Here is a 26,387-nt window from a genome sequence, read left to right on the forward strand (position 1 = left end):
CACTTTTGCAAAAATGAAATGTGTAACCTTCATTTCATTTTTGCAAAAGTTACCAAAGAGTGAAAAGTAAAGTCCCAGTTCCAATTTGTTCATACGAATTGCTCAGGGATCGTCAGCGTTCCATTAGGAACGGAAAAAACATTCGAACGGAATGTTCGCAATGGCAGTTTTTGACCAAAACTTCGTTGTTCCAGTTGGCTGCGTTATATAAAAAAAAAATATAATAGTCAAGTAAATATTTTCAGGGATATCCCTGAAAATCTCGCCTGCATGCCAAGTTGCCGAGCTGCATAACATTAAGTAACTACTTACACGGAGGTCATGAACTCGCCACGTGGTAGATATTTTGTTAGAGTTTCACCAAATATTTTTTTCTAAGCCTGAAGAAAGGTCTCTATAAACTCTACATGTTGGGGACTTATAGACTCTTCGTGAAATAAATAAATTCATTAAAGGTCATCAAATAACTAATATGTAACGTGTAATAAATCAAATTAAGTTCGTTTAGTTCAAAGGCTTTACAAGCACTTCAAATAATTTAATAAGTGAAACAAAGGACAAAGGTGTGTGTATTTTATAAAAACTAGCAATTTGATCGTAACCTAAAAACAATTTCACGACCCGAAAGCGTGTTGTAAGTATAAGTTATATTAAACTTTATATTAAAACCGCAAGCTGCGGTAGTCATAAGTCGAAATTAAGTTTCATCTCGTAATATAGTAAATTAATATAATGTATAAAATATTGTGAAGCAAGGAATTTCTTAATACTGCTACAAGGCTGCCAGTTATTTAGTAAAAACATCATCAGTGCAAGTTTTTCTGGACTTTTATTATTTGTTAACTCCACTAAGATCTAAACTTTGGTTATCTTCCGTGTACCTACCTACACCTATGGTATGGAATACAAACATAGTATAGTCAAAATTATGAGTTTTTATCCCATCTAAGAACCACTCAGAAATCTTAAAATAATCTAGATAAAGTCGCTAGACGAAGTACCTATACCTGAAATAACACTAATAAATAAAAAAATAATCTTACGAATAAAAATGATTAGGCAATTTTTAATACGGAAATGCAGCGAGTTAATATTGTATCCTTCCCAATGTATTCATTAGCTTCGCGGAAACAATTTGCGGAAACTACCTGGTACCAGCTGTAATATTATTAATTTATATTTCTATCAAGTTTTATAGCAATAAACATTAGTGTTATATCCAGAAGTCACTACAAGCAAGTTTTAATAACCCGTAGTGTACAAACTGGTCCCTAAAACGAGAACCTACCTGCAATCTAAACTCACTGCATCTGCCTTCAGGGAAAACCATTCAGAAGGCGTTGACCGCGTATCATGCTCAACTTACGCTGTGATTATACTGGCTTCATGAATAGGCATCAGGTGAATTATAAATGACGCGATTCGCGGACATTTCCTTTCTGCAATTTAAACATTTTATTTTTTCTTGTACCTAATAGTGCTAGTAGTTTTGTTTTTAATCTCAAGTATATATACCGTGGTTATGTTTCATCATTAGCAACCCATATTTGGATCACTGCTGAGCTTGAGTCTCCTCTCAGAATGAGAGGGGTGAGACCAATAGTCCACCACGCTGGCTCAATGCGGAGTGGTTCTTTCACACGCAGAGAATTAAGAAAATTCTTTGGTATGCAGGTTTCCTCACGATGTTTTTCCTTCACCGTAACATACCAACATGAAACACGTGATATTTAATTTTTTAAAATGCACATAACTGAAAAGTTCTAGGTGGATGCCCCGGATCGAATTCGAACCTATGTCCTCCGAATCGAAGGCGCAGAAAAGCAGATATATCCACTGGGCTATACGGCAGGTAGCATTAATTTAAAAATATTTTCGACAGGCTGTTCTGGATTTTGGTAGCTGCTTGACTTTACCGTATGCTGCTACATCATAATTATTTAACTATGATTTGAATATAGGTTGCTTCATATACCTAGCTGGATTTTTGTAGTAGCTGATGATTGTGCCAAGATGTTTGTTTGCATCTTAGTAGCCATGGGCTGAAATTGCAGCTTGTCCTTGAATAAAGGTCACATCATCAACTGCCTGTATTCACAGCTGGACATAGGCCTTTCCGAGAGCGCGCCACCACAATGTGTGGTGTGATCAATAAAGGTAAAAATGTTTAATTAGTGTTTAGCCATCCGTAATTGTAAATAAAACTAGTTCCGAAAAATAAGATTTATAGCGTTAATAATAAAAGAGGCATTACAAAATTCCAAACACGATTATATAAAATTTGAGCCAAGGATTATTTGATCAGGATGTTTGAATTTCCTTCATACTTTTAATAAATTAATGAGAGCAAGGTTTAGTTTGACGATAGATTTGTTGAACACTTCATTTTGAAACATAGAACTTATTTTTCTAAAATATTAGGAGCAATTTATTAACTGTATATATTGTCCGGACCACAGAATATAAGGCACTCATGCTGTCCGGATTCAATGAAATTGTTGGCGAAGATCTTTCTTTCATAGTCAATTACATAAAATCATCCTTCTCGTCCACCAGGTGGACTGACGACATCGAGCGAGTCGCAGGGATTCACTGGTGGTTCAGTATCGTGTTTGGAAGTCCCTACAAAAGGTCGTCCTGCAGTGGACGTCCATCGGCTGACATGATGATGATGATGATACTACTCTTGAATATAGTTGTTTTGTGTTAATAAATCAGTACGGCTCTTGTAGGTATCACGGAAGCAGTGGAATATATACTTGTATAGGCTCATTTGATTCTACACTAGAAATAGGTTTTGTGTTACAGTCTCGAGTTAAGTAGGTTTATATCGAATGACAAGAAATATGATAGTTTTATATCCCAGATACACTATACGATGTATTAGAAACGTTGTAAATAGATATATATGAGCCGTGATAGCCCAGTGGATATGACCTCTGCCTCCGATTCCGGAGGGTGTGGGTTCGAATCCGGTCCGGGGTATGCACCTCCAACTTTTCAGTTGTGTGCATTTTAAGAAATTAAATATCATGTGTCCCTATCGGTGAAGGAAAACATCGTGAGGAAACCTGCACACCAGAGAATTTCTTAATTCTCTGCGTGTGTGAAGTCTGCCAATCCGCATTGGGCCAGCGTGGTGGACTATTGGCCTAACCCATCTCATTCTGAGAGGAGACTCGAGCTCAGCAATGAGCCGAATATGGGTTGATGACGAACGAAATAGATATAACATTACATTTTAGAATTTCCGCGTAAAAACGATACGATATTCACCAAATAGGGAACTCATTAATTTATTACAACGCGATTTGCAAAGCGAAATTGAGTTGAGCATTGAAATATAACTTATGCTTTGACAAATTTCGATAGTTTTTACTAGTTTAGTACGAGTTCGCTCAAGCTGGAGTATATTTTTTTAATATTTTTGTTGTATTGAAGCTTCATATAACATGGAAGTATGAACTTTCAAACGTTAAAATTTCAAGTAGTCTCGTCTGTTTATTTATGCCGGACGAGGAATTTAACAAAGCTGACGAGTCAAAGGATGTGAGAGTCTGGTACTCAGGAATTTCCATGATATCTCTCATTCAGACGACCTCGCATAAAATGCAAATAAAAGTCATTTTTAGTGATCTGTTGAATAAAATGTGTGTCGATCTTTTAAGGCCATTTCAAATCTATAATATTATAAAGCTAAAGAGCTTGTTTGTTTGTTTGCTTGCTTGAACGCGCTAATCTTAGGTCCGATTTGAAAAATTAATTTAATATTAGATAGCCCATTTATTTAGGAAGGCTCCAAATAATGTTTATTTAAGTTGATATATTAATTAAAACTAAGAATTACACAGTATATTAAATTTAAATTTATAATAAATAAAATAATTAACAAATATACACTATCTAATTGTTCACCCAGAGGCAAGACCAATAGCTTTCTTCTATTGAGAGCTTACTTTTTTTTCTGATTGTGTAAGTGCCGTAGGCTCCTTATGGGACAGCATTGTTCCTCTTAAAAAAAAAAAAATCAGCGATTTTTCTCGCGGGATTTGTGAAAAACTGAAATCCAGGCGGACGGAGTCGCGGGCGTCCGCTAGTGCTATATAAATGGAAACAGGTGTGAGGTGTGATTAGAGACGATCGGTTTCTTTGGAACGCGTTATCTCGTTTGCAAATGACTGTCGGCTATTGAACAGGTTATGTTTTGCGGTCGCCGACTGAAGAAGTTGCATCTAGATAGTGAGTTCCTCTGGCCATTTGATATTTTACGCTGTTTTCTGGTCTGAGCACAAGTGGTACTTATTATGTTTATGTTAATCTATATTATTATTTTGTTGTAGTTCATACTGAGGAATTGCCCATAAATGACCACGCTGGACATGCGGAATGGTCATTCGCAGGGTTGAATTTTTCGCGTCAGTGTCGCTGTTGCCCGACATCGGCCTGTGCCATTTACAAAATCCAGCCAGTTTCGAATGGTTATACCGCCATTAGTCGGTCGCCAGAGCCTCGTCGGCCCATCTGCAGGGTGCACCACGAGCAGGTGAGGTTGGCAGTTGAGGAGACTGACTGGTACTGGCCTCCGCCTTACAAACCACTAGGAGGACCGAGGATATCAAGCGGGTTGCAGGGAGCTGCTGGATGCTGGCGGTTTGAGACCGTTTTGTTTGGAAGTCCATGCAAGAGGCCTATGTCCATCAGTAGACGTCCATTGGCTGTTAATGTTGATGACGATGATGATGATGATGATGATGATGATGATGATGATGATGATGATGATGATGATGATATTATTATTATAAAGACGCAGACGAACCAAAGTCATTGACATAGCTCAGCGAGTCGCGAACCTGTAGTTGCAATGGGCAGGCCACATAGTTCGATGAGCCGATGGACGTTGGTGTCCCAAGGTGCTAGAATGGCGATTCCCCACGGGAAAGCGCAGTGTTTATCGACCCCCAATTAGGTGTACCGAGGATATCAAGCGGGTTGCAGGGAGCTGCTGGATGCTGGCGGTTTGAGACCGTTTTGTTTGGAAGTCCATGCAAGAGGCCTATGTCCAGCAGTGGACCTCTATCGGTTGATAAATAGGAAAGTTTGTGATATTGTAGGGGTAATCTCTGGATCTACTGAACCAATTTTGATAGTTCTTTTACCACGAGAAATTTGTGAGTGTCATAGGGTATATTTTGTCCCCGTATTCGCAATTAGAATCGATCAACAGCTACATGCGATTGGACATTTTCGCAACAAGTTCATAACGTAGCAAGCAAAAATAATAAATCATTGAAACTATACAGTACACATTATTTTAAGATCCATCATCATGTTGTAAATCCCTACCCACAGAATATAGAAATAAACAGATTACTCACAATAAGAATAATTTTATTTGATTTAACGCACCTAATACAAGAATAGTAAAGTGTTAAAAAATAAAGCATCTCGTCCATTGCCACACGGCGACGTTTAGCTAATTCGGTGTAGTTGTCAGTATATGTAATGTCAAGGATGTAACACATGAACACGTACAAATCCTATCCTATGTGACAATACAATACACCGGCTATGTGCAATTGCACACAAGTACATTGACTCGGCCGATAACCCCAGAAGATCTGCAGCTACCTAATTAATCTTGTTTCCTTGTAATGCGTGAATAACCAACACAGTGTTTACTAATCAAATCATCAAAAAAATATTATCATTTAAGTGAGAATTAGACAATAACAACAACTACTTTATTGACATATATCTAGGTAGCTCGTTGAATATGCATGCTGATCTTCTATGCGGAGTGCAGAATCCTACTAATATTATAAACGCGAAAGTTTGTGTATTTGTTTGGATGTTTGGTACTCTATAACGCTGCAACTACTTAATCGATTTGATTGAAGTTTAAAATGTAGATATATTTTATCCCGAAAAATCCATGGTATTTGCTAGATTTGCGAAAATGTTATGGTTATAATAGTGTGAATGTTTGTTACTCTTTCACATCGTGACTACTGAACCGAATTAGTTTAAATTTGGAATTGAGATAGATTATAGCCTGGATAGACACAAAGGTTACTTTTTATCCTGGAAAAAATACATATTATTTATTTTTCGCGGGTAACACCGCAAGGCGCAGCTAGTGTGTTATAAAGTTAAGGACGAGTAAGCGTGCGTAGTGTTTGCATCCGGGCCAGTGAAGCAACGCCTTTACGATGTAAAACGCTCCATGCTTTTGCTCTTTGTCGTTTGTCTGGTGCATTGTTCCTAGTGTTTCGCTTGCCAGCTCACTAGCGGTATATTGAGTTGGAAACTGACGTTGTGCTTTTGTGGCGACATGACTTGGTTTACCGAGAGTTTTTGGCAAAACAAAACGCTTTTTAAAACTGTGTGCCGTCTGACTTTGAAGGATAATTGTGTACGTTTACATTACTGTTTCTATATTATTTTTAACTTCACTTGTAACTAACTATGTATGTAATAAAATCTTGGAATCTTAATTTGACCCATTTCCCGGTCTTCGATTACGATGAAATTTTGCACACGCTCTGATGACAATACATGACTAGCTAAGAAACGTCATTACAAATTCAATATGGCGGCCTCCCTGGCTGTTTGAAATTCATCATCCAATGATATGGGTATCAAGCGTGTTTTTTATTTTTTCAAACTATTCATGTTATTTGTTAATCTATTTAAGTACAAAAGTTAATAAGTTACACGGAAGTGTCGGATCTTTACTTATGACTTATTGGCTTATTGACTTTGCACTTACATTACTTACAAGTTACTTATAACTTATTAATGCCATATAAGATAGAGTTGACGGTGTCGACGACTGAACTAATAGGTATGATAAATATAGAAATATTAACGTAATATAGTAAATATTATAATGTAGTAGGAAGTAGTAAGATTATTTCAACGAAAATCCGTTATTTACGTTATTTCTTTGAAATAATCATGTTAGAAGATCTTAACACAAAAAATCATTGCCATTTGTAAAATGACGTAGTCAAGATCATTTTGTTGAAATAATTATGTTAGATGATCACGATTCTGAAAATACGATGAAAAACGATGTAGTGACTTATAACTTGAATGGTACACCGAGTTACATAATAAACCTGCTGATCAAATTACTTGAATTTTAATGTTTGTTTATATTAAGTAGGTATTTCAAAGTTTGGCTTCTTCGATAATACGAATGCACGAAGTTGAACTTTAAAATTTAGCTTCGATGGTGATGTCATTAAGTAAGTAGATACTCGTGTCGTACCGTGATGTAGTCGAAACTAGTATGATTATGTTGAAAATTATTGCATACTTCATATATTTGTTTTGTAAATTAATTTCAGTTATTTTATACATTTCTCACATTCCCGTGAGAATACGGGAATAAAATATAGCCTATGACACTCACAAATAACGTGGCTTTCCAGTGGTAAAAGAATTGTCAAAATCGGTTCAGTAGATCACAAACTTTACCTACCTCTTATAATATTTAAGTTATACAGTAACGATTAATCAATAACTGACTTTAAATTTTTATTTTATATATCTACTGTTAGGTTCTTTCTCTATAGCTTGGCAACTTCGTTCGTAACACTCCCGATGGTCCGCGCGGGCCGGGGGGCGTGTAGCAATCAATGAAAAACACACGACTGATGAACCTCACTTCCCCGCACGCACGATTTCGCACCCACGCAGTCTTTCCCCCTGTCGCTCGCATATCATGGGAGTGTCATAAACGCACTTGCCAGACTATAATTAAAGGTATTTACGTAAAATAACCACACTGATTTGGGACATTGGCCCACTTTTATGTGTTCTATAAGCCGCATTTGTTGCTATGTGTGTCTTCACAAAGCTGATGGTGTCGACGTAAACCAATTAACGAAATTGCCGCTAAAATGATTATCCGACGTTTGTACAGGCCTTGCAAATCGAATTCACCTTCGGGGCAATTGTACGCGATTGTACCAAAAGTATTACGGCTTACCGAGTCAAGGTCCGGCCAACCGTTCGGTGATAGTGTTTGAACTGTACAGGTGCGTTCAATGTACCTTGAAGACGAGACGGCAATCTTAAAATACTCATTACAGATAATGTTCGCTACTTTGATAAAACGAGAGCCGTCGTAGCTAGACTTACCTCATTCTATGAAGTCTGAAACTTTGTCTTTCTCCATACCATACCATACCATACCATACCATACCATGTACCATAGGTAAGTATGGTAGTCAATTATGGAGTTTGCAGCATAGTGGATTTGGAAGGCAGGTTTCAAGGGTGCTATTGTCCAAGTACAAAAATTATTTTTAGATTTTTTTCTACAAGATATCATGAGCATTTATAATATCTTCGCCCGACTCTTAGGTTTGCTCTTAGCAACCCTTCGCTAGAGATCTTTAAAGTTTGATCTTTAACCAACGATTTTATAGTATAAAATCTTTGTCTTTAACGGTGTTTTCAAAGGATGACAGGCGACAGGGCACATGATTTGTTAGAGGAAAATGGAATAGCTTCGAGATCGTTGAAACTTGCTATCTTTCAAAGCCACCACCTGTGGTGGGAGTATAGGCCAAAAATCTTAAAGCTTCATAAAAAGATGTTAGTCTGGCCGTCGCAGCTCTCCATCCATAATAGGAAATTCAGTCAAGGATAAAACCGGAATGACGCTCATCTTTATATTCTTACCAGATAGATCGAATCCATTGGGGCAGAATATTATTTTGATTCCACGATTGAGCAAATTTTGCTAAGTAAGCTAAGTATCTATGGGGTATTTGGAATGCTCGCTACGATTATGAGATTGGGAAAAAGGAATAAAAAACATCAAAAGTGAGGCGGTCAAATGTGGAAAATTGACTTAATTTTATTTAGTCGCTTATTAAACAACGAACGTTATTTAAACAAATTATACCTAAATTTTTTTTTTCTCTTTATTTGGTCTACCAAGAGACATACAAATAATACAATTATTAAACATAATAATTATGCAAGGAGCAGAAAGATAAAATGCAAATCTATTTATAGGTAAACACCGCATGCAACTGTCTATAACTAAAGTTTAAAATTTATTTAATATATTAAATATCGTCTACAATGTCGAGTTGTGTGTTCAGGAAGTGTAAAAACTATATATACATAAATTTACCTATAATGGAATTAAAGACAAAATTGTGCAATGTCCATGTTTGCGCTTAGTGGTGTAGCTAAATTCGGATCACTTTTTGCGGTGATTTTGTAGGGACGTAACCTATCTAATATCTATAGTATAAAATTATCATGATTCATCATAGTATAAAAGTATCATTGGTATAGAGATAAAGTGCACCTTGGGGCAGAACATAAGCTACTTTTTCTCGGAACAATCCACGGATTAAAAAAAACAGATTTTACGCGAACAAAGTTGCGGGCTAGTTTATAAATAAACGTAAAATAAAATACTATGACGAGAAAATAATTGTTGTTTGTGTCTCATGCAGCTGTTATCAGCTCCGATACACGCGTCTTGCACACAATAGCCCAGATAACCTTGCCGGCTGACTCTTGATACTTCCGACACACGATACGATACAACAACACCCACTCCTAATATTACGTAATCATATCATATTGATTTTATATTTATCATCATCATATCAGCCGATGGGCGTCCACTGCAGGACTAGGCCTTTTGTAGGGACTTCCAAACATACTGAGCCACCTGCATCCAGCGAATCCCTGCGACTCGCTTGATGTCGTCAGTCCACTTGGTGTCGGCCAACACTTCGCTTACTAGTGCGGGGTCGCCATTCCAGCACTTTGGGACCCCAACGTGCATCGGCTCTTCGAACTATGTGCCCTGCCCATTGCCACTTCAGCTTCGCAACTTGTTGAGCTATGTCGGTGACTTTGGTTCGTCTGAGGATCTCCTCATTTCTGATTCGATCGAACATAGCTTGTTCCATCGCCCGCTGTGTGACTCTGAGCCTTCTTATGAGGCCCACATTTTATACTATAGACATGTTACGTGCCTACAAAATTACCGCAAAAAGTGAGCCGAATCTAGCTAATCCAATGAGTGCACACAAGCACAATTTTGTGTTTAATTCCATTAATATTCAGTTTTTAAAGCTCCTAAACACACAACTCGACATTGTATATGTATTATTCAGGTATTATTTGTTTAAATAACTTTCATTGTTAACTATGCTCAATGAAATGTAGTCAATTAGCCGCTTTTGTTCGCCTCAGTTTTGATGCACTAGTTATATATAATTATCTCTATTATAAAACCTTTGGATATTACAACATACTCAATTCTGATATAGGTACTTACTAATTAATACAAAAAAATATTTTGAAACATCAAGGATGATATTTCATTTCCCGTGGGAAATCAGCTCGAGTATAGTGCTGCTCTTAAAGCTCCTACACACTATACCGGTAGCACGACTGACTAGTCTTTCCCATGCGGGTATGTACCGCCGCCCGCATCACTCACTTGCCGCAAATTTCATATAACTTCAATAGGGATTATGACAGTATTTAATTTGTATATAAATTAGAAGTAGGTATGCTAATAGTTTTTAGTAATTTTCTAAAAGTAACAGGATATCTGCGATCATTACGGGATCTGCAAGATTTGCAGCACTGCCACGGATCCCTGAAAGACGCCCCAAAATGGAACTAAGAATCGTCTATTTGAAATACGTTTATTATCACAGATGTTATAAAAGTATGAGGTCTTATGTAATAAAAATGTCTTTGACATTACCTATAACTGTCCAAAAGACACCGGGACAACGAAACTTTCCATGAATCTCTGTAATTATTGCCTACTTCAAATGTTATCTATCTATTATTTACAGGGCAAATGTTTATCGAGAAATGATAACGAGAAATTGTGTAAATACTACATAGTCACTATTATTAATTGAAGGAAAGTAAATATTGTTTATGAAAGTGTTTACACTATCTCACGACATCGAAGTCAACTGATTGACCTACTAATGCTATTTTCCATCCGTAATAATTTGTTTTTCACCTCGCTCTGCGATTTCTCTTAACCAAACATAATTGTGTCAATTGCAACCAATAAAATACGAAACGGAAACCGTTCTTAATTATGATAATTGATTTTATAACTAAAATTATAGTGACAACTATTAGTCAAGGAATGATCGAATAGTATTTACCTACATATTTATTGAGAATTCATTACTATTCAAGTCGATACTAAAAGGAATAATTTTAAATGTTTTTAAATATTTTTATATCTTGCTGATCTTAAATGGCATAAACGTTGGATATTCTAGTCGTTATTAAAGTAATTGCTACTCTAATAGCACTGCGTGATACAAAATTCGATTATTAGGAGATTAAATAGTCTTATTTAACGATGTGTACGTACGAGTATGTAAAACATAATATGCACGTATCTACCTATTACAGCCGACTGGTTAACGAGTTGTTTCACATCGATTTAAATTCAAATGAAGCTTTAATAGAGTAGACCTCAGTAAACCCTTGAATTAGCAGTCGATCGATGTAGGAATTCACTTATGCATGTGTATCATGTGTTTAAATGACTTTTGGAACAAAGTAAAATAGGACGTACCAGGTACCAGGAGGCAAAGGAGGAGATGAGATAAAAAAAGGATCTAAGATACAAAATAAAATATGATGAATTCTTTGAAAGTCTGCCAATCCGCATTGGGCCAGCGTGGTGGACTATTGGCCTAACCCCTCTCATTCTAAGAGGAGACTCGAGCTCAGGAGTAAGCCGAATATGACTTGATAATGAGTTCTTTGAAAATCCATGTAGCAGTGAATGACTAAGGATATTTTTCAGCCACACATAAAATGTCTGACTTTTCGTATAACTAACTATACGTCTCCGAGATAAAACTTACTCCGTTTCGAGAAAATTAAAAGAAGAATATTATTCTATTCTCTATGAATTTCCTCGGCTTTATTTTCGCCTAAGTTTCGTTGGAAATGGATAGCAAGCATCTCTAGTTTAACATTCTGATCATGTAACTGAGTTGTAAAAGAAATGCTAATTCAATTCAGTATTGTTTACAACATTAAAATTAACATGAGATTTAAATCTTTATGATGTTTCTTTGTGAAGATGAAAGTAACTGATAAACATTCGTTATACGTACGTACTCGAAAACAGATTTCGAAGCTCTAGGCAACTAAACTTAACCGTGACATAATACCTATGGATTATTAACAAAATTAATCGCAAGTGCGGTTTGGGAACATGAGGTGCTAGGTTCGAGTCCTAGGTCGAAATATAGAATCAGTGCCTCGGAATCAGTGCCCTGTATCAAAATTATTGGAGGAGCCCAATGAAAGGTAAAGATCTAACGAAAATGCTTGCTTAAAATAAATATGATAGTGACTTAAGTAGGATGTTTACCCTGTATACATGTTACATGAGGCCCCGTCAGGGTATTGCTAATATTGAATATAATCTACATTCATTTGATAAACTAAACAAAATTCAGGCATATCTAGCGATAAATGCCTTTAATATTAATTTATATGTCAAAAACAATGTCATGCGAATAAAGTAATGTAATGTAGTATAATATTGTAATGTTAATAGTTAATTTTAGGAATAATAGAGTAATAGAACGTCGGGGTATTTTGTACCTACGGTTTGCCAGCCCTAGTCCAGTTCTTTATGCGACGTTGATATATCACAATAACTCAATACCATCAAGCATTTCAAATACGTTCACAGAAGCCATAACGAATATAGTGGGGTCAGTTTCAAGAGCTGCTCGTATCTACAGATTGGTATTGATTGTATGTCTACGTATGTTACAGTTTCCATTCATCGGGGACGTGTGTCACGCATAAATTATTCAATTCCATTAGGGATCTCGGACCATAACTGACAACGGTTGCAGTGCTGTCTCCCAGGTGGCCTTTATCTTTCCTCTCCCTCAGTACCTGACCTAAATACAGTGCTGTAACCCAGTTTTACGTTTTCTTATTCATAATATTTGATTATTCAATTCTCAGTTGCTTTAAAAAATTTATATAGGACGAACGCAAATGTTTGAATGAAATTCTGTTTTTCACAATTCGCGGTTACCATGGATTTGTTCCAGGGCAAATAGTGTATATGTTGCTCAATAATCTCCTCTATATGTCAATGAAAGTTCTGTTTAAACCAGTTTAGCCATTCCAGACATTACTCCTGACAAATAGACAAACAAGGCAAAATTTTTATCTGTATCATCAGGATATAAATAATTATCTATAAGCACTTATGTAAATACAATAATTATTTTATAATCTCAGTTTACTACTCACTGATACTTCAAGTTTATTTATAAGTTTCAATAACTAAGTTTGTTGACAAAAAATCATCAGCCAAATTAAATTAATCTGTTTAAAGTAATTCTCAGATTTATATTGATGTTCTACTTTAAGATTTTCATTCATTGAAGAACGTTTGTCATGGTTTATTAACACAGCGGTCTTTGTACTTCCCTGACCTATTTATTCGGAGTAATTTAATAGGGCATTATTTTTTATTACGTACATTATGATTTATTACTTCGTTCGCGTGCATTGAGGGCTTATGTGAAATACAATCAGACATTTTATTGCAGGGATAAAATGTTGGTAATATAAGTGTAATACCAACATTAAATCGCAGTGTTGGTCGACCCCCCACCAGGTGGACTGACGACATCAAGCGAGTCGCAGGGATTCGCTGGATGCAGGTGGCTCAGTATCGTGATGTTTGGAAGTCCCTACAAAAGACAGTCCGTCTTGCAGTGGACGTGCATCAGCTGATAAGATGATGATGATGATGATGATGATGAATATAAGTATCAGTGCAAAGAAAAAATCGCAACATATCGATTAATTCGTGGCTGCATAAACCCGTTACTGCGTAATCCCTTTGAGATTACAATACAACTTAAAAAAAACAGAATATTCATCTGACTATCCCACTTCTGAATTTGAATGAAATGAAAATCCTCTTTATTGTAATAATTAATATGTACTAGGAATATAAAAATAATGTAGAAAACAGTTATACAGATACAATAGGCGGCTTTGTCGCTTAAAAAGGCATGTTCTGTTGTTATAAAAGAGATCCACGCAGGCAAAGTAGCGGTAGTCTGCTTGTTACGTATAAATATAGCCTGTAAGCATTAGTATGTTAATAAACTCGTATTTTCCGATACTTTCCCATAATATCCTGCTAAAAGTAGGTTATACGGATAAAAATGCTCAATCAGCCAGTGCAACAAGCTAATAATGGGGATAATGTGCCGGGGATGGAAATTCCTGCCCATAATAGCGTAGTAAATAGGAAATGGCCTCTCTCCCTACTCTTGTACGTAATAATATATTCTCTGCTAGACGACATGAGCGTAATGTAATAAAACATCGATCGTGGCAGCTTATATGATAACAGTATAATGATGAATTTGAAAATCACAAGTTTTTCTAATGATTTTAAACATATTTCGCGGTTGTTCGACGTACTAATAATGATGGAAAGCTTCGATCAACATCTTAAGAAGCTTTCGCTTAACTGCTGGATCAATCGCGTATTTTGAGGAGGTTCCTCACTCTGGAGACCTGACCGCCGGTTGCTGGGGCACTCAAATGTCCCGCAGCAGGGGGGTTGCTTTTTTATAAATTTTTAGTAGTGTTTTGTTTTGTTTGTTTACTAACATTGCTAAAAATATAAAAAAGGACATAAATAAATGATAGAAAATAAATAATTAACTCATAAATTACCTTATATACCTATTATATTATAATGTTTCTTAAATAATCTTAAAGTATTCTCGTATAAAATGTAAGTTTAAACAGGTACATTTACCTTTGATATAAATAAGAGGTTCTTAACTGTCGATATGTACCCGTTTAAATATAGTAAAGTATAATTACAATTTTTGGAAACATTAGTTGCAATAAATACTAAATATACCATATTGAATTGTTCGTAGAGGTGGCGAATAAAATTTTCAGTTAAAAAATCCAATTAAGGCAGACAAATAACTTTGCAGATGAGTTAGGCGACAAGGCGCCTAACTTCGTAAAATTCTCTCCTGGTTACAAGTTACAACTTTGCCAAACTTAAATAAGGCAGAGTACATTCACTTTGCCCAACCATTCATTTATTATGCAAATGAATAATGATGACTGCAGATATGACGAGTACTTTAAACTTTTTTATAGATTGATATTGATTGATTGAGTTTAAGGTTGAATTTGCAAATGCGACTACTTGAATTGAGTGCCAAGAAGTTGTGCTTGGCACTCATTGAGTGGGGACGTCTTTTGGTCGCTGATTGTGCATCCACTTTTTTATACGATATCGACGATTTGTATAGACTATACACACTCTACTGGTTCAATATGTAGGTTCTTACGGTTCTGACGAGAAGAGTTAGCACGAAACTCAACAGGCTTTCTTAAAAAATAATTATTATAAATGTTTTTGTGTGTTTACGACAAAATGTTCATATTTATTTGCCATAAACTTGTGCTTCTTAGACACTTCGGACAAAAATACAGTTTTATTTTGGGTATGCTTTGAGTGAAAGTAGGTAAACACAAGGTCGTCAATCTTTCGGCGCATGTGATCATTTATGTGTGGGTGTCAGATGACGAGCTGTGTGTGAACGCAGCTGACTCGATCGTATAAAAACATCGTTACGGCGATTAAAAATAACTTTTCTCTATTCTTTTGTATGATCGTATATTTTTAGATGAAAAAAAAATTATATAAATTTCAATTTAGAAACCGTGTTTCAATCGGTGAAGGAAAACATCGTGAGGAAACCTGCATACCAGAGAATTATCTTAATTCTCTGCGTGTGTGAAGTCTGCCAATCCGCATTGGGTCAGCGTGGTGGACTATTGGTCGTGGTGGCCTTACCCCTCTCATTTTGAGAGGAGACTTGAACTCAGCAGTGAGCCGAATATGGGTTGATGACGACAATTTAGAAAATATCCTGTAGCCTGGTTATAACTCGGGTTATGATTATTCGTGTTACCTACTCAAAATTCTGATAGGTATGTGAAATTTCGAAAATATCCTTTTGTGTTATTGTTGTTCGGGTTAACGCGAAATCATTTATTTAAAACTGAATAATTTATTATCATAGTTAAAGCTAAGAATTTGCTTACAAGATTTTTTTGGATACCCTGTGGAAAATTAAGCTTTTTACTCAGCCATTTGAAACCTGCAACCCGAAGGAGGTCTACCGTACTTTGGTATTAGAAGTGATGGCCTGACAAACTATCAGCTTTTATAAAAAGAAGAAGGTATGGATAACACAGACTATTAACCCGTTGATTGAACATTACAGCCGTGTTGTACGCGTATGTAGCACACAGAGAATTTTAAATTAAAACACACAAAGAATTTTAAATTAAAATTTGCCTAAACTGTGAAACGTAACATAGCGTAAAAGCTGGAAAATTAAAAAAATAGGCCAATTGCGGCTCGTTTGTTAACTTGCGATTAGTCGTTTTTTGAATAGTGAAAAGTAATCTTGTGGTATGTATAATTAAGTGTGATGGTAGGTAAGTTGTATTCTGCCATGGAGAAGAAGAATGAGTGGTAAGAGGCGTTGATATGCTCACTTCCTGCCACCCATATACCACTACCCAGACATTACTGAATGCACCGACGAGCGAGACTTCAAAGTGCCTGCGATATATACAGGGTGCTCGGGAATATTTCCCGTAACTCTAGGGTTATATTTTTTAACAAAAATTAATTCAAAATGTTCAAGGAACGTATAATAATAATAATATTATTTTACGAGTGAATAATATTTCTTTTGTAAATAGATCTTAAAATGTGTCCTTTAAACGCATCCTTATAATAATAACGTAGCCAAACTTAAAATTCAAGGATAGATAAATGCATGTGTTACATGTAATGGATAGTCGTTAAATAATTTTGTATGAAAACGTAATGTTTTTATTTTTTAGTTAAACAAAATATTAGTTACGCAGTTTGGCTCCTAGTGGATACGTCAACACCTTGACTTGAAGTTTTGGGAAATACTTCGGAGCATCCTGTATGTATATACAATATATATTAGTATTTTTTGAATGGCTTATGGGTGCAATACTAATAGTAAAGCACCCATAAGCCATTCAAAAAATTGGTCACAGACGACGCAGACGAAGTCGCGAGCGTCTGCTAGTCGAATAAAAAAAGTAATTAAAACATCCACTGTTTACTGTTTACATTCATCTTTTGACTGAAATGAAAAGAAATATATTACAAGGAGAACAAAAGTTGAAAAGTTTCACACTTTATAAAGAAATACGAATGTCTCGAGATGTTAGCTGGCCCAGTTCGTCTTTGTTTGCTGAGAGGCGGCATTTCAAGCGTGTATCCAGCGGGTCCTTTTGTCTAAGGACGCCATTGTGTGTTCTGCACGTTATGAAACTGATGCCCACGCGCCGGTTGAATAGAGAATGACGAATACTTCAGAGCGTACTAGCGAAGATTGGACTGGCATATTTTGTGGCATATGGCATGTCTATTTATATTATGTTCTCTAATAATATGCTAGTAATATGGTCATTCAGCGAGCGATGGAGCGAGCTATGCTTGGTGTTTCTCTGCGTGATCGAATCAGAAATGAGGAGATCCGCAGAAGAACCAAAGTCAATGATATAGCTCAGCGAGTCGCGAAGCTAAAATGGCAATGGGCAGGCCACATAGTTCGAAGAGCCGATGGACGTTGGGGTCCCAAGGTGCTGGAATGGCGACCCCGCACCGGTAAGCGCAGTGTTGGTCAACCCCCCACTAGGTGGACTGAGGACATCAAGCGGGTTGCGGGGAGCCGCTGGATGCTCGCGGCTCGAGACCGTTCTGTTTGGAAGTCCATGCAAGAGGCCTATGTCCTTCAGTGGACGTCCATCGGCTGTTAATGAAGATGATGATGATAGTCCGGGATTCGTAGAACATTTTTTACAACTGATTACTATCAGACACAGATTAATCAATATACAGACGGACTCGTTACGTAAATTAATATAATAATTATTTATTATTAAATTAATTTACGAAATTGTTGTTAGTGTTAAATTTTGAAATACAAATTATGAAAAAAGTTTGTCCGGTTGTCAAGGAGACACGTGACGTTTGGTTTTTTTAATAGGTTTCATCGGCTTCAGTACGTTGCTTGTGATTCACTCTGGTGACTCTGTGCTATCAAGTTAATTTTTCGTGAGTAGCTTCATCTCGATGAGACGATCAACTTTTTTATTTACAAAAATTCTCGATTCTGGTAGTTAAATGAGTTACCAAGTAATAACAATTTCTGAGCGTCGGAACTGTACCACGCAATTTGTAGAACATTGTGGCTGTTAAGTTGTATAACTATTAATTAAGCAACAGTAGAAAATACTGTTGGTTACAATAAAATATATACTATATATTACTTCTTCTGAAAGTGTGTAGGCTGTGATAGAGACACGTGTTCAAGATAAACAACCTTCCCGTACGTTGACTGTTTAGCGCAAAAGCTCTGCAAATATAAAAGCTTTTATCTGATATGAGACATGTAAGCGTTTCTATTTTAAGACACCATTACCAGGCATAGGGAATGTTATGTACGAAAGATATAACTTGGATTTACTATTATATTTTATCGTATCGTAATAAGGTAACGTAATAGAATTAAGTATAAGGAAGACGAGTATTGATTGTATAACACAATTGTATAATACAATAGTTTATTAAAGACCTTTTGTATTTTGACGGCCTCCGAGGCGAAGTGTTGTGCGCGGTGGATTTACAAGACGGAGGTCCTGGGTTCGATCCCCGGCGGGACCGATTAAGGTATTCTTAATTGGTCCAGGTCTGGCTGGTGGGAGGCTTCGGCCGTAGCTAGTTACCACCCTACCAACAAAGATGTACCGCCAAGCGATTTAGCGTTTCGGTACGATGTCGTGTAGAAACTGGAAGGAGTGTAGATTTCATCAAACTCCTAACAAGTTAGCCCGCTTTCATCTTAGATTGCATCATTACTTACCATCAGGTGAGATTGTAGTCAAGGGCTAACTTGTAGAGAATAAAAAAAAAATTTTTTGTTATGTTTACCACCTTATGATAAGTGTCAAATTCAAAATTCATTTATTTCAAGAAGGCTTAGTTTACAAGCAGTTTGAAACGTTATGTTTGACTATTTGTAAATACTTTTCCACCGATTCGGCAGGCAGTTTCTGCTCAGAAAAGTCGACAAGAAACTCAATAGTTGCCATTTTGAAAAAAAAAACATACAATATTACAATAAATTACATTGTCATCATCATTAAAGTTTCTTTAGTTTTACTTCCTAGGTGAAGCTGATCCTCTAAGCATCTCTATCGTTAAGGAGCTCATCAATTGTATAGTTTAATATATTATTCATGTCTTTGTCTCTTACATAAAGTAAGAAAGTGACAAAACTCACATTGACTATCCAACACTTATATAGTGAACCAAGCCCTAAATGTTATAGCGTGGCTAGAATAAAAAATAACACTTCCCTATATTGTGGAAAAAATAATTTTCTGAAAATAATCTAACGTTACAAACTGTCTTAGCAGGAGAGATTTATTGCTACTACAAAGATAGTAACAACATAACTACATAAGAGTTTGTCAAGCTTATTCTAATAGTGTATTTTGAATTACAATTTATTGCCTTCAAAAACATTCCCACAGTGTCGCAGCTGCACGACAAGTTTCATAGGGTTCTCAGTTCTCACACATGTGCATTGGAAGTGAATCCGTGCACCGTGCCACTTTGTACGCGCGGTCTCCGGATGTGCAAACAACATTGACGGATGCACCTTGTACGACTGATATTGCTCTGTGCTTAGAACTGTTTGTAAATAGACAAAGGTTTATATCTCACCTGGGGTCTGTTGTACTGATACCTGGCTAGTTTGAGATATTAAAAAAAATTAAAGATAGAGTGTAGGTCGCTCCTTAGATTCTAGAAGTTTCTTTTTACTCGTTTCCCTGTTTATTTGGTTGCGTATACGAGTAACTAGTTTCATACATGTGCTTTGGAAGTGAATCCGTGCTCTGTGCCACTTTGTACATACGCACGATAGTTATGCAAACAACATTGACGGATGCACCTTGTACAACTGATATTGCTCTGTGCTTAGAACTGTTTGTAAAGAGACAAAGGTTTATATCTCACCTGCGGTCTGCTGTACCCAATTCCGTGCCTGGCTAGTTTTTAGAAAATTAAAAAAAAAGAGATGAAAGAGAGAGTTAAGGCCAACAATACTCTACATAATTATACTGTTTATGTTAAACTCGTTTCCTTGTTTAGAGAGACGAATATCTTAGCATTCTATGGATTCAGATGCCGGGTCCATCGCGTGGTAGAGAGAAAAACTTCGATCAGAGTCCTGAACTTGTGACTACAGGATGTCGGGTTAAGGAATTCCTTGACGATCGATCAACACTCCCCGTTTTCTGCTCGTGTTGTACTCCCTGCATAGCAAAATTTGGTAAGATCTTATTAGCAGCTTTGGATACTCGTTCTTATAAAGAACTAGCTGCACTTCCAGAGAGGCCAAGGTCTTTAAGCAAGTTATAAAGAGATTTTGCTGGTAATCCTCTCGCATCTACTTCTACGGCGTACAGACTAACTACATAGCCATTTTTAGATAGTTCATTTGTTAGGTCATATTTAAAAAAAAGTGGCTTATAAAGAGAATCAGAAAGAAATTAATTTTATTAAAATAGTAATTTCTTAATTTATTTCGCAATAAATGTAAATGTAAACAGTTGTATATCCTCAGAACCAGTTAATAGCTTACTTTTACAAACAGACTACGTTTGTAAAAATAATTTTTAATTTAGACTTGTTGTTCCTAAGATAAGTCGGTTTGCATAAAATACAAGTTCTTTAATACTTTAGATTCACATGCTCGTATAAGCAATGTAAAATCCTTAAGTACCTGTGATTGCCAATTAAGGAATAATTGAAGAAGAGCTATGAAAAACACAATTAACGACTATGATATTGCGAATGAATGCAGTTTTTATATCTTAACAGTTGAGTGATGTTTGAAGGGCTGTCTGGATTTCTCACATATATTTACATAGCGTTCCCACAGTCTTTTGTACTTTAATTACTTATCAATTAAATGTGTTTACATTGTTAATTTGTAATAAGTGTTGTGTTAGAAATTAATTGGAAACACCTGCAATGATTTTGTTTTCCGGATAATAAATGATTTGTGCGTGCGGCTCGAGACCGATTTTTTTTGGAAGTAAATACAAATGTCCAGCAATAAATGTCTATCGGCTGTTGATGATGAATTACTTTTTTTAACATACATTTATATATTTTGTTCTAGTATTGCGTTATGGTGGGTTATCATTGGGTACGCATCTATCTTTTAGCACTCCGAATTAGTAATTATGGAATGGAATGGCATGGAATGAGTATTTTATAGAACATGGGTATTTATAACTGAGATGAGCAAGCATGTTTATGTACGCGGATATTTGTCAATTAACTTAATACCCATAATATAAGCTAATAGGAAGTTACTTTATGAGTCTTTGAGAAGAGACGGCGATGTGTGTTTCTCGGTTTTTGATCATAAATCGTCATAATCATCATAATGTTGTAACTACTAACATAACCACAGACTTACCAGTTCGTGCGTTGTTTGTAGAGATCTGCAAATAAGAAAAGTTTCAATTAATACACAAGGTTACCGTAGGTGCAATATAAGTCGTCGTATATTAACATTGTACAAATACGAGTACTTTTTAGTTTAATTAAGCCAGCCAACAAAAACTTAGATTTATTTACACCAACCATTCTCATGTTGTACTCGTAAACCATAAAGTATTTTTTTGTTCTTTACAACTTGTAAGTCCTTGACTGCAATCTCACCTGATTGTAAGTGATGAAAGGGTGAAAATCCACAACAATTTCGGTTTCTACACGACATCGTACCGGAATTCAAATTTACTTGGCGGTAGGCAGGTAGGTGGTAACTAGAATCGGCCCAGCCAGGAATCAAACCCAGAACCTCCGTCTTGTAACTACTTTGTCTTTCACAAAAAATTTCATGAAACTTGACAATAAATTTTATATCAGAACATCATTCTTCATAACTCAATTGTAAGCAATCAAAGGTCAACGAACCTTCCTTTATCCTAATACAGAAAAAAATGCCTGAAAAGTATATTGAATAGTAAACTCATTCATGATGGTCGCTTTTTATCTGTGCCTTAATTGAAGCCTCCTCGCTGAGATAAAAAAAAATATGATAAGGACCTCTCCATAGCTGTGGCCCATTTTAGGTAGTTGCACGTTCCTTAACTTCCAAGACACTTTAGCTCTCACAACAGAATGCCAGAAGTGCTTGCCCCAGATTCTGAAACTCGTGGTTATGATTTGTATGTACCTACTTGTGTACAGCAACACCATTTTGATCTTTGCTGTATAAATATTTGCTAAGTTATAGTGGTATTCCATTTATTCTTTGGAATTTGAATGTAAGTGTATACGTGATATGACCTCTGCCTCCGATTCTGGAGGGTGTGAGTTTGAATCCGGTCCGGGGCATGCACTTCTAACTTTTTAGTTGTGTGCATTTTAAGAAATTAAATATCATGTGTCTCGAACGGTGAAGTAAAACATCGTGAGAAAACCTGCATACCTGAGAACTATCTTAATTCTCTGCGTGTGTGAAGTCTGCCAATCCGAATTGGGCCAGCGTGGTGGACTATTGGCCTAACCCCTCTCATTCTGAGAGATTGATAATGAATAAAATACGCAAATATTGAACAAGGCCTGCGGAGCCAGATATACTTCATTTTATGAAGGCTTAAAGTTTCAACAATTACCTCTCTGGCGCAGTTAGTTAGTAGTGCTGTGAATCTTAACAGAGAGCTGAGCTGGGACTCGAGCCCAGGACGGGTTCGAGTCCCAGCTCAGGCCAGTTTGGGATTTTATAATTTCTAAATTAGCTTAAGCATGGTCTGTTGGCTAGTCACCACCCTACCGGCAAAGACGTACGTCGTCAAGAGATTCAGCGTTCCGGTACGATGCCGTGTAGAAACCATCCGAGGTACAAGTAGAATAAACTTGCGTCTCTTCCCAAGTAATCCATCTTTCATTTTAGACTACATCATCACTTAACATCAGGTGTGATCGCTGTCAAGGGTTACCTTTTTTTATTCTTTACAAATTAACCCTTGACCACAAATTCACCTGATAGTATGTGATGACGCAATCTAAGATGGAAGCGGAGGATGAGGAGGATGAAAATCCACACCCCTAACTTATTTAAAAGAATAAAAAAAAAACTAATTCCCTACCTAATGCCTAATCAATTATGGAGTTTGGATCGTAGAGCAAAACTTTATTAAACTACAAGAAAATTAAAAAAAAATATATTTGTATTCTATTGCTTATTTATAATCGCCCTAACTTGATGTTTGCTAAATTTGGTCAAAGTACAGACACTCGATTTCTACTTTTTTATTATAGTGTAGATATGAACTTTGAGCTTTTAGAATGCGTTTTCCAATATTACATTATGTTTCATCTATACGATAGGTACAGAACACGCTCAAAGCTTCCATATCGTAAAATAATCCAATTAATCTTCATTTATCCCCTCGGATGTGCCTCTAAAACGCGTGGGTTGTATTATGTGGCTATTGAATGATATATAACTAATCTTTTGAATAATGAATAGTGGGATGAAATGCGATTGTGTTACCACAATAGGGACGTCATTGGATGATGTTTGGGATAATATCTCATTGACTTTGGTTCAAAATACCTACTCGTATGACGGACTGAAACGCAAATATAATCTTCGCATGTGGATATTGTTTCCGCTTTACTTAAAGTAAACTTTTGACGGTCTCCGTGGCGCACTGGTATGCGCGGTGGATTTACAAAACGGAGGTCCTGGGTTCGATCCCCGGCTGGGCCGATTGAGATTGTCTTAATTGGTCCAGGTCTGGCTGGTGGGAGGCTCGGCTGTGGCTAGTTAGTCCGCTTCCATCTTAGACTGCATCATCACTTACCACCAGGTGAGATTGTAGTCAAGGGTTAACTTGTAAAGAATTTAAAAAAAAGTCACTCTAGTATTCGGCTCATTGTTGAGCACGAGTCTCCTCTATGAAATCAGAGTAGCCAATGTTAGGCAATAGCCCACTACGCTGGCCCAATGCGGACTGGCAGACTTTACACATGTAAAGAATTAAGAAAATTCTCAGGTATGCAGACCCTCACGATGTTTTTCCTTCACCATTTGAGACACGTGATATTTAATTTCTTAAAATGCACATAACTGATGAAAAGTTGGATGTGCATGCTCAAATCTAGGCCCTCCGAATCAAAGGCAGAGGTCATATCCACTGGGCTATCACGGCTCATATAAAAACTAGCCTTAATAGCTGATCGCTCGATCCTCGCCCAGTGGACTATTGTCGTGCACAATAGTCTTCGATGAAGGAAATTGGGAATATTGGTCGTATTTAATTGATTTAGCAAATAAAAAAAAAATATATTATAGATATTTAATACGGCCTTCGTGGTGCAGTATGCGCGGTGGATTTACAAGACGGAGGTTCTGGGTTCGAACCCTGGCTGGGCCGATTGAGGTTTTCTCAATTGGACCAGGTCTGGCTGGTGGGAGGCTTCGGCCGTGGCCAGTTACCACTCTACCGGCAAAGACGTACCGCCAAGCGATTTAGCGTTCCGGTACGATGCCGTGCATAAACTGAAGGGAGTGTAGATTTTCATCCCTCCTAACATGTTAGCCCGCTTCCATCTTAGATTTCATCATCACTTACCATCAGGTGAGATTGTAGTCAATGGCTAATTTGTAGAGAATAAAAAAAAGAAATACTAAAAGTACCATGACCCTTAATAATTTTTATATACCTCAAATTTCAATCTTAGGATTCGAACACGTGATTTCCCACGACGTGCGCACACACTGTGCCAGAGGGATCGATCTATCTACTCGTTACAATAGCAATAAAGTTTTTAGCACGTTTATAGAGCAAGCACAATCACAGATAAAACAAAACCGAACTTTTGTGGGTAAATGTGCGCTCATATGAAAGGATTTTTTTGCAAATATATATTCCTGAAAGTGGGTCATGCTTATCATACGATAACATTCGTGTTTCGAACACTGTAATGGTAAACGCACATATAATATATCGCACGTTTCTACTATCTGTGATATCAACGTTGTATTAAATATGATTATGTACCTATATATTAATAGGTTATAAAGACTTTTTGTACATATAAGTTATTAACAAAAGTCAAGGTCAAATACATTTTATATAAATAATAAAAACAATGTTCAATCTGGTTGTAGAGGTCAGGTTAAAACACGTATCATCTTAGCAGATGCCATAAAAACCGTTTTCCTTATAAAAAACGTTGATGACGAAGCTTGCGGGCAATTCATAAAAATAAAACTTACATTTTATCTTAGAATATTCAAGCTATTTTGGACTCTATCGCGTTATGCTTACGATCGTAAGTTGGAAATATCTTGAAAAGACATAGCAACGCGCTGGCACGATTACCATCGAAACTACGCTACTCAAAGATTACTAAAGCTAAAGAGGACCTTTGGGGATTTGGTTATTACTTTTCTTTGTTGTTTAGTTTACGCTTCTAACACTAATTTAGAAATGCCAGCTTCGAATTTTGAATTATTTAAGGACTTACGGTTGACATTTGTCTATAACCTCCTAAAAGACCTTGGTGTTATTAAAACTGTAGGAAGATCCATTTTGATACCCGTTCCGCTAATGGATCTTGAGTAATAAAATTGTTAGTTGATGCGTTTTTTTATTCATCATCATCGTCATCATCATTCATACTAATTCAAATTCTAAATTCAATTATTTCAATTTATTACCGGGTAGGTTTCTATCCCTATGTTATTAACATCCATATAACTCTTACGAAGCGATTTGCTTCTTCGTTTCTTAAACGCATGGCTAGAGTCCGAAGTCAGTATTTCCTAATTCTTACAACCTGGGCATCTGTAAGATGAGAGTGAAAAGGCATCTTTTAAGCAAGCGCGTTACACCTTAGGGCACATCTACTCTTACCATCAGGTGATACCGTGGTCAAGCGCGAGCTTATTACTAAGATGAATACTAATTCATTAGTAACAACCACAGGTATGTATGAAGTAACCGTTAGCTTTCAGCGATGTCTGTTCTGTAATAACAACAACGCCCCTGTACAACCCCTGTATCAAGATTGACGTTGATTGAATCTTGCATGTAATTCTGTTAGTTAAAAAATAACAGAATTACGTACAAGATTTACCATTAATTGTTTATTTTGAGACTACCTAATTAGGTAT

General features: G+C 36.5%; 1 protein-coding gene across 2 annotated transcripts in view; it reads right to left on the reverse strand.

Annotated features, from left to right (window-relative positions):
* LOC112047432 (ADP-ribosylation factor-like protein 4C) overlaps window positions 1-26,387 on the reverse strand; it is a 93,811-nt gene that overhangs the window by 29,415 nt on the left and 38,009 nt on the right. Inside the window, exon 2 of one of the 2 annotated variants that reach the window (XM_024084556.2) lies at window positions 21,672-21,696. The exons of the other annotated variant lie outside the window; for it this stretch is intronic. The gene's annotated coding sequence lies outside the window, so the exon portion shown is untranslated. The remainder of the gene's footprint in view (window positions 1-21,671; window positions 21,697-26,387) is intronic. 2 annotated transcript variants of the gene reach the window in all.

The sequence above is a fragment of the Bicyclus anynana genome, chromosome 15 (genome assembly GCF_947172395.1).
Source record: "Bicyclus anynana chromosome 15, ilBicAnyn1.1, whole genome shotgun sequence".
In the NCBI taxonomy this organism is placed as follows: domain Eukaryota; kingdom Metazoa; phylum Arthropoda; class Insecta; order Lepidoptera; family Nymphalidae; genus Bicyclus; species Bicyclus anynana.